Genomic DNA, 10,126 nt, shown 5'->3' on the forward strand with positions numbered 1-10,126 from the left:
ATTTTAAAATAAAATCGTTTCTGATAAAATTAAATAAATTGCTTGTGGTTAAATTTAATGAATAGTTATGGTTGCATATTTTAATTGTATTTTGTAATCTTATTCAGTTTATTCAACCATCTTCTTCCGTATTTTCATTGTTTAAAAATTGATATAAATCTACTAAATAAACTTGTCCAAATCAAATAGATCAAGAAGCGCCAAATGATTCATTTCTTTTAAAAATCTAATTTCAAGGTTTAAAAGTGCAGACGTCAGGGAATAAGGTGTTCACCTACCTAAATAAATATTACTAATTCTAAATACCTGACCCACTTCATGGGAAGGGAATTTTCCAATAAAATATATTTAAAGTCAGTGAACAAGTCGCTCGAAAAACTCTAAAGGGACTGAAAGCGTAATTTCAGGTGACTCTCCTTGCAAAAATTTCAAATGCCCGATTTACAACGATACCCTTGACACCTTAAACTGATTAGAAATGTTCAATGTGGAAGATACCGTCGTTTTTCTTATTCAAGTAATGTTTGTTTCTGTAATTTTCTTATTTATTTCTTATAAACAAGAAATGCGAAAGTCGTTTTTGCGAAGATACGCAAATTAAAATTTATACGGTTTAAAGGCACATACACATTGAAATATAATTCATACGTGATCAGACGTTGTAAATCGGGCATTGACATCTTTGCAAGCAAGGTCACTTGGCATATCGCTTAAACAGTCCTTTTAATGGGACAGACCGGCTATGTATTGCAGTTAAGCTGAGTATGCAGTGTTTTGGACAAATTCTTGGATTCATTTGAGACATATAAAACGTTTTCACGATGTATAATTACTGATTTTGAGTGCATAGTTGATGTTCAAAATCATGAATTTATGTGGGTACGCTTTCAGAATCGTTTTTTTAAATTATTAAATAACTACGATGAAAATAAAGTAAAAATCATACAGTAAACTAATTAGATGTTTAGGAACATATTTCTAAAAAGAAATTTGTCAATAAATCAATGTTAATCAATTATTTCGTTTCATAATTATATTGAATTTCTTATTTTCTATAAATTTGTTCGCAGGTTTGTACAAATTCTTTAAATGTCATCTTTTCAATAAAAATTCCAGAAAATCTGCAGAAAATATTTTCGAATAATGAGAGAGTATAGAAACTAACAATTGAATAATATTACTTATTTGCGATATTTGTCGTAAAAAAAAATTCTGAAAATGTATCGAAGTTCAGGAGATACAGATCTTTAAGACGTTTTATATGTCTCAAATGAATCCTAAAGAATTTGTCCACACTGCATACTCAGTTCAACTACCTTACATAGCCGGTCTGTCCCTTTAATGTATGACCCATACAACTGACGAATAGGAAGACTACTGTTAACCCCAGGTATAATTTTAAGCCATCCAATGAACATGCAAGAAAGATATTGAGCAGCGAACACTTACCCTTTTAACATGTTAAGCTACTGGTAAAACATGTTAAGCAACTGGTAAAACATGTTAAGCTACTGGTAAAACATGTTAAGCTACTGGTAAAACATGTTAAGCTACTGGTAAAACATGTTAAGCTACTGGTAAAACATGTTAAGCTACTGGTAAAACATGTTAAGCTACTGGTAAAACATGTTAAGCTACTGGTAAAAGTAAAACATGTTAAGCTACTGGTAAAACATGTTAAGCTACTGGTAAAACATGCTAAGCTACTGGTAAACATGCTAAGCTACAGGTAAACATGTTAAGCTACTGGTAAAACATGTTAAGCTACTGGTAAAACTTGCTAAGCTACTGGTAAAACATGCTAAGCTACTGGTAAACATGCTAAGCTACTGGTAAACATGTTAAGCTACTGGTAAAACATGTTAAGCTACTGGTAAAACTATTTGCTTTATTATAACATCAATTACACATGAAATTGATAATATATCGTCTTTCTATCCCACAGTTTTATTGGGTCGGGTTGTAGGAAATTAAAAAATGTTTTGGTATTAGAAAAATATATATGCATTGACAATTCTTTCCTTTAATAAGAAAAATATAACAGTGCTAAAGCTAAAGGGAAGTGGGAAGAAGAGACCTAAGAATTTTAAGTTAGGAATGTGTGGAGTGAATATATAAAATTCCACCTATCTATCTATCCACAAATCGATTTAACTATCTTTAAATCTTTTTAGCTATTAACTTTATCCTATTCCTATATGTATATTTCATAGTTCAGATGATATATACCCAATATATTAATAATTATTAATATGTATGATTAAAATCTGTCTCGTCATACTCCTGATGAAAAATTATGTAAAATGTACATGTTTAAAATACTTAATGAAACAGATTTTAGATGGTTTTCTGAAATATTTTCAACCTTCTCACTTAAAGAATTTGCAAATTTCATAAAAGTTGAAATTGACTCAATTATGTTTAGCAATCAAGCGATGGTTCTAAAACTTCATTTTACGCAAAGCCTTAAAAATTAATAAAAAAAGCATCACTGGGTTTATTTGTCAAAAATAATTGAGCCTTTTAAAATGATATAATCTTAGAACTATAGATAGATAGAAAGATTAACAAAACCGACCCATAATGTTGTTTAAACTTTTTTACGTTTTATTATCATAATAAGATTCTAATGTTGTAAACAACGCTGTAAATGATAAACCTCTCTCTGAGTCTCTAATGGGGAACTGAGATATAATTTCAAATGACTCTCTTTTTATAGTTTTATAGAGTGGCATGTCTGATTTCAAACAGTACCCTTCAAAGCTTTGTCTGATCAAGGAGGTTTAATTTTTTCTTTGAATATTGATTTTTTAATTTATCGTTTTTTTCAAAACAGTTCTGCTCTAGAAATAAGATTTACTTTTAAAAACCCATAGCTTTAAATATGTTTGGTACAAAAATTAATTTTTTAAAATTTTGAATTCAATCTTATGTCAAGATTTTCCCCTCATAACTTTATTGAGTAATATAAATTTTCTTTTAATGAATTGTTCATACAAAGGAATTGAGTCTTCGCCACAAACTCTTATTTTGTAATCCCTATATCTTGGGAATCCAATGTCGTAAACCTTTGATGTTTTAAACTTACATTATTTGATCTAACAGAATTCATAGTTTAAAATATATAAGGTTTACGACATTGGAATCCGAAAATATAGGATTTAGAAAAGTAGAGTTTGTGGCAAAGACTCAATTCATTTGTTATAATTTCTGTGTTTTTTTTTCCTTAATCCACCTTTATATTCAGACAATAACTTTTTCAGCAGCACGTGAAACTAAAATTAAATACACTTAATAATGAAATTTTTAATGTTTTTTTATTATAACTTCTCTTTTTGAAGAACTATTGTGAATTCAAAAATAATTTGAATTTATAATATGTTACCAAATAAATTTGTTTTTCTTGTAATGGTGCCTTAAATTAGATCCAGAGGAGCAACAAGTTCAGCAAATCTGGCAGTATCATTATTATTATTAGTGTCAGTATTCCTTAATTACACAGTAAATCGTGGCTAGTTTGCAGTGGCAGTATCATTATTATTATTAGTAGTATTCCTTAATTACACAGTAAATCGTGGCTAGTTTGCAGTGGCAGTATCATTATTATTATTAGTATCAGTATTCCTTACTTACACAGTAAATCGTGGCTAGTTTGCAGTGGCAGTATCATTATTATTATTAGTGTCAGTATTCCTTAATTACGCAGTAAATCGTGGCTAGTTTGCAGTGGCAGTGTCATTATTATTATTAGTGTCAGTATTCCTTAATTACACAGTAAATCGTGGCTAGTTTGCAGTGGCAGTATTATTATTATTATTAGTATCAGTATTCCTTACTTACTCAGTAAATCGTGGCTAGTTTGCAGTGGCAGTATCATTATTATTATTAGTATCAGTATTCCATACTTACACAGTAAATCATGGCTAGTTGGCAGTATCATTATTATTATTAGTATCAGTATTCCATACTTACACAGTAAATCATGGCTAGTTTGCAGTGGCAGTATCATTATTATTATTAGTATAAGTATTCCTTAATTACACAGTAAATTCGAAGTTTTTGTTCAAGATGTTTTCACCCTGTAAAACATGGTGGTAAATTGTTGGGTGTTGTTCTTCAACTTATCAAGCCATAGTTTATTCACTAGGGCTTGTAAAGAGGCATGTTTATATTAGGAAGTACCACACCCCCTCACACAACGAGAATATACGCCCCCTAAGATTAGAGAAGTACACGCCCCCTGAAAGTACTGTAATCAAGGAATGCCAATGATTTCTTTGCAAAAATGGAAAAAAATATGCTTTTACAGAAAAAACTTGTGAATTTAGATAACGTATTTTGTTCTCTAAGGGAACTGAGTTCTTGCCACAAACTCAAATTGCTCTAATAATCTATGTCTGTAAACAATCTAGATCCGAGATAACGTAATGATAACTCTACTCAAAGTCTAATTAGAATCTAAATGACTCTATCTCTCGCCAAAATACCGGCTCTCTATCCTTAGCCAAAACTCAAGGCTATATATACGTCTGTATTGAAAGACCAATCTCATTGAACTCCTTTATTTTATATACAGATGAAATTAAACTGACCGTACTGGCCAGTAAGGGTCAACATGAAATATGATAAGATAGATAAACGAACATAGATAAATCAGAAATTACTAGCATTGTTACATATTTCATTACATGTCTTTGCAACTTGACGGTGTAACCCTTTGATATTTAGAACTATTTAATCTAACAGAGTTCATATTTCGAATTTTAAAAGTCATTGACTACGGGTTGCAAAAATATAAGGATTAGAAAATTAGAGTTTCTGGCTTCCATATTCTAAAAGTATATTTAATACTATTACACAGTGGAAAAATATCTATATGAAAGTGCCTAAATTAAGGAAAAATGAATAATGCTCTTTAAACCACATGCATTGGAGAGGCGCTAAAAACCTGTTCCCTAGCCCCCCCCCCATTCGGTGAACATCCCCCCCATTTTTTGAATTTTAGTAATGCGTGGGTGGGTATTTGAGACTAGAGGGGGGGGGATTTGAGACTAGAGGGGGGGGCATAGCTTGTTTGGTCAGATTCAAGATTAAGATTCAGATTTAGGCTTTGAACAAAATAGGGCTTTGAATCAAACTTATAAATATTCTGAAGATATTTTTATTTCGGTGTTTTCTAAACAAAATATGTTTTCTTCACATTTTTAATGTATTTAAAAACTTTTCTCAAAAATCTTTCTTATTTTCTTGTTTTTCGGATTATTTTTTTTATGTTATTTTCTGCTTTGAAATTTCATGTATGGTGTTTCATCTTATCTATAAATGTCTTCTATACTGACGTTAACATCTTTAACCATGCTCTGTTTTTCCCTCCCCCCCCCCTCTNATAGTCCTTTTGTTAAATATGTTTCAGATTCAAACTAAAAATTAAAAAAATAAATTATAATAATATTTTTGTTTAGATTATGCAAAATCTTGGGAAAGCCGACAAAACAACGGACGAAATTTTTGAAGATCATTTGCTAAATTCATGAATATTAGTTGTTTTCTAATGATTTACAAACTTAATCTTATTTTCACACAAACAATTATTTTATTTTCAAATAAATGAAAAAGGTTTTGGAGGAATCTATACCTTCAGGGTTAATTGGAAACTTTTTATAATTCCAGACAGAAGGTCGGAAATGTCAAGACTCATGGTTTTTAATTCAATAGAATGCAACAAGCTTGAAATACAAACTACCTAAGAATGAGTACCCTGAAAATCAAGGCTTTATTTGCTAAACAAAATGAATGAACTTGACTTATTTAAAAAAAGAACATTTAAAAAAAAATAATTACTGTAAAAAAATTAAAATTGTAAAATTGGAAATTAGCAAAATTTTAAATTGGATTCTTCCACGCTCCTTAAAAATTTTTTTTTTTTTACATTTATAAACGGACTATTCAAATTAAAGGAAGGAAGAAATTGGATTGGATCGTATTCTGGGATTAAGATTGAGCCTAAGTTTAGAAATGCTTTTTTCCATTTTTCTTTCAAATAAATTTATTAAAGGGGGATTGATTACACTTTTTAGGAGTTTGTTTGGGGGAGTCGAGAGGGGCGATACGTTGACATTNGGGGGGCCAGTGCATACACCATTACCCTTAAGGTTCTAACTACATTTTTAGCCCTGAACTATTTAAGATCAGCTTGATATGATAAATTAAGTTTGATTTGATGAATTATATTTCTCAAAATCTGGGATAACATGATAAGACAGGGATTTTAAATTTCTTTATCAATATTAGATCAAGGAGAGATATTCTAAATCTAATTTCAATAATTTTTATTGTTATGTACATTGTACAAGTATTCAAGGGACTGTATAGACATCATTTCAAGAGCCCTTCCATTCACAGCAGTACCCTTTAAACCTTCATCTGAGTAACAATGAGGAAGATCGTCGGTTTTTTACCTATAAACAAGTGTAAACTTCGCAAAATTAAGTTTTTGTCTCTGCTGAGAGCATAACATCCGCAAGGTACTGTTTTAGAGAAAACCTCAATTAGAAATTGGACATTTAAGATAGAAAAACTAGGATATTTTCATCATTTTTGCTCCGAACAAGGATTAAAGGATATCGTTGAAAATTTGGCATGCCCCCCTTCCTCCATTCATCCCAGTTCTCCCCTATTGCTCTTCTTTTCTTTACCCCCTCACCTTCTTCTTTATCCTATTTCTTGCAATCCCTCTCATCTGTAATCTTCTTTCTCTCTCTATATTCTTAGAATCCATGATATTTCATCAGTCCCACCCTTTTCTAGCATAAACCCGTCTCATCCTAATACAAAACTCTTCCTTTTGGTCAAATGCCTCTTTCTCTGTTAAAATTCCTTTTCTTAAATATTTATTTTATTTTCATAATAAATATGAAAATTCATATGACACGTTCCAATCCCTTTCATTCTGTCCAATACATTCCAATGAATCTCCCCTACTCCCTTTCAATCCAAACTTTACTTTCACACTAACCAGGGAACCTAAATCAAGAAATAGCTTGGCAGCAAGGAGCATCTTCTTGGAAAATATAAATAAATAAAGGAAATTTAAGGAAAATGGTTTCAGATATCATTGTTTTCATCATTCACTTCTAAGTAGATTAAACTTCCAGTTGGTTTCCCTTGTTTACTTTGATCCCCTCTCGCCAGGGGTCTATATTTTCACGAAAAATCATTTCCCCCCGGCCCCCCTTTTTAAAAAAGGCTTTTTTATCGTTTTATTCTCTGAAAAAAATTATTTTTAGAGGAAATATTATTAATTTGTTGGTAAAAAGTATCAAAAAGAATGAAAAAAGTTGCTTTTTGATATCCAATTTTCCTTTCTTACCCCCCACCCCCCACATCAATCTTCAAAATTCCAAAAAAAATTGCATCCCTGCCGCTCCCTCCTCTCCCCTCTCCCTTCCACCACGTAGGGTTGATGTCGTGAAATTTAATGAATATTAAACAATCTGTCCCGAGTTCTGCCTCTTGATTTCTCCCACACACCTATAGCACATCCAAATCTAGGGAGGGGGGAGATGGTCTAAAGTGGTTTGAAGGAGGGGGGAGCATGGAGGAATGGCATAAAGAACTTTAAGTTTAATTTTTATATTTTCAAACCGCAAAATGAAAACTTGTAAAAGGGTATTGAAAAAAAAAGAAATATGTACTAATGTACTACCTTACATTTATTAACTGAATGAATAGATATAACTGAGTAAAAAATGAATGGATAAGGATGAGTAAACAAATTAATAGATATAACTGAGTAAACAGATGAATAGATATTACTGAGTACACAAATGAATAGATATAACTAAGTAAACAGATGAATATATTTAACTGAGTAAACATATGAATAGATATAACTGAGTAAACAGATGAATATATAAATAACTGAGTAAACAGATGAATAGATAATAACTAAGTAATCATATGAATAGATTTAACTGAGTAAACAGATGAATAGTTTTAACTGAGTAAACAGATGAATAGATTTAACAGCGTGATCAGATGAATAGATATATCTGAGTAAACAGAAGAATAGATTTAACTGAGTAATCAAATGAATAGTTTTAACTGAGTAAACAGATGAATTGATATAACTGAGTAAACAGATGAATAGATATATAACTGAGTAATCAGGTAAATAGATAAAAATTAGTAAACAGATGAATAAATATAACTGAGTAAACATATGAATAGATTTAACTGAGTAAACAGATGAATAAATATAACTGAGTAAACAGATGAATAGTTTTAACTGAGTAAACAGATGAATAGATATAACTGCGTGATCAGATGAATAGATATAACTGAGTAAACAGATGAATAGATATAATTGAGTAAATACGATGAACGGGTATAAATGAGTAAACAGATGAATAGATATAACTGAGTAATCAGATGAATAGATGATTTAACTGCATGCAATATATGCATAAACTTGACGCAGAAGAAACCAACTCCAAACAATTATTCAGTGAATAGTTTCTTCTTTATCCTGCACCTTAGTGAAATGATTTATCGATTGATAGTATGATCTATTGGTGTGAAATGATTGATAGATGGATAGATGGATGGATAGATGGATGGATAGATAAATAGAATGGAAGATAAATTTCTCAAAAATAGACTAATTCTGACCTTATAGGTCGATTGTCAAGATAAATCTATGACCCAATTTCTGTCACCTATAGGGCGCTGAAAATCCAAAAAATGTTTCAACATACTAATCCCCCCCCCCCCCTCCTCCTTCATTCAATGCCATATAAGGAAGCATGACGCACCTTGCAAAGTATGCCTAGCTGCCTAAAAACCAGTCTCAAATTCAAGCCTTTACTGCCTAACTAAATATCAGGGAGCCCTTGTTTAAACCAAACCTTGAATTAAAACCCAATCTCATAAAAATACTTATGATCAATTTAAAAAAAATACACATTTATTTTTGATTTATTTAATGCAAAATATATTATTTTGATAAAATATCAAGATTAATCTTTTATACAGAATACTGTAGAGTAGATGTAACTTGAAGTAACCCTCCTACAAGGACTACCTTGTTCGATTCAAACCTGTGTCTGATAAAAGATGAATGTTATATCCTTATTTTTCCAGCTTTTATTGATTATTTTCAATTGATGTTCAATCATACAAGTGATTTCTACAACAAACGGAGATATTCTTAAAACTTTATAGTTTTCAAGAAAGAATAATTAATAATTTTTCATCTTCCTTAGTTACTCAAATGAATGAAAAGGGCACAGTTGTGAATCCGACATATTTACTAACAGAATAACTAACGTCTATGCAGAATGCAATCCCTTCAATTCTCTGAAAACCATTTTCCCCTTCATCAATATATTTGTGTAGAATAATCCTGTTTTGAAATATGTATTCAGCTTGTATGAACCGAGTGAAGTCCGTTCCAGATTCTATTATTATTATTGTTTGAGTCATTCAACACTCAGGACAGATGTTCATTTATTCATTCATTCATCCTATATAACACCCCTTCACTCATCCAGATATAAATGAATTGAGTCTTTGTCACAAACTCTAATTTTCTAATCCTTATATCTCTGCAACCCAGCGATTTAAACTTTAGATATTACAAACTCTGAAATTTTTTAGATCAAGTAACCAAGTTTGAAATATTTTAGGTGTCCGCCATCAGGTTGTAAAGTCCAAGTAGAGAATAGGTATAGATAGGGTTGAAATGCATGTTCATAGCCCAAAAAAAATTAAACCGATAACTTTAATAGTTTGGGTGCTAGGGAGGGTTGAAAAAAATGCCAAAAAATGTAAAAAATATGTTTTTTAAAGAGAAATATCAAAGTGTGACACATGTTTCTACATTAATTTTTTAAGTTCTTTTCAAAAATATAGTTTTTCGATCTGTGTAGCTTTTATAGTCACAAAAAAGTTATGTGCTATTTTAGATTTTTTTTTTACACAGACCGGACTTCTTACCGCCCTGTAACCTACCCTGTGCATTAAAGAAATGCCTTTTTTTTAATCCATAAAATTTCTGATCATTCAAAGTCAAAAAATTTCTCGGCGTTAGTGCCAAAATAAAGAGTTCTTGGACACAAAAAAAACT

Source organism: Eurytemora carolleeae, unplaced genomic scaffold, assembly GCF_000591075.1.
Source record: "Eurytemora carolleeae unplaced genomic scaffold, Eaff_2.0 scaffold1616, whole genome shotgun sequence".
Classification (NCBI taxonomy): Eukaryota; Metazoa; Arthropoda; class Copepoda; order Calanoida; family Temoridae; genus Eurytemora; species Eurytemora carolleeae.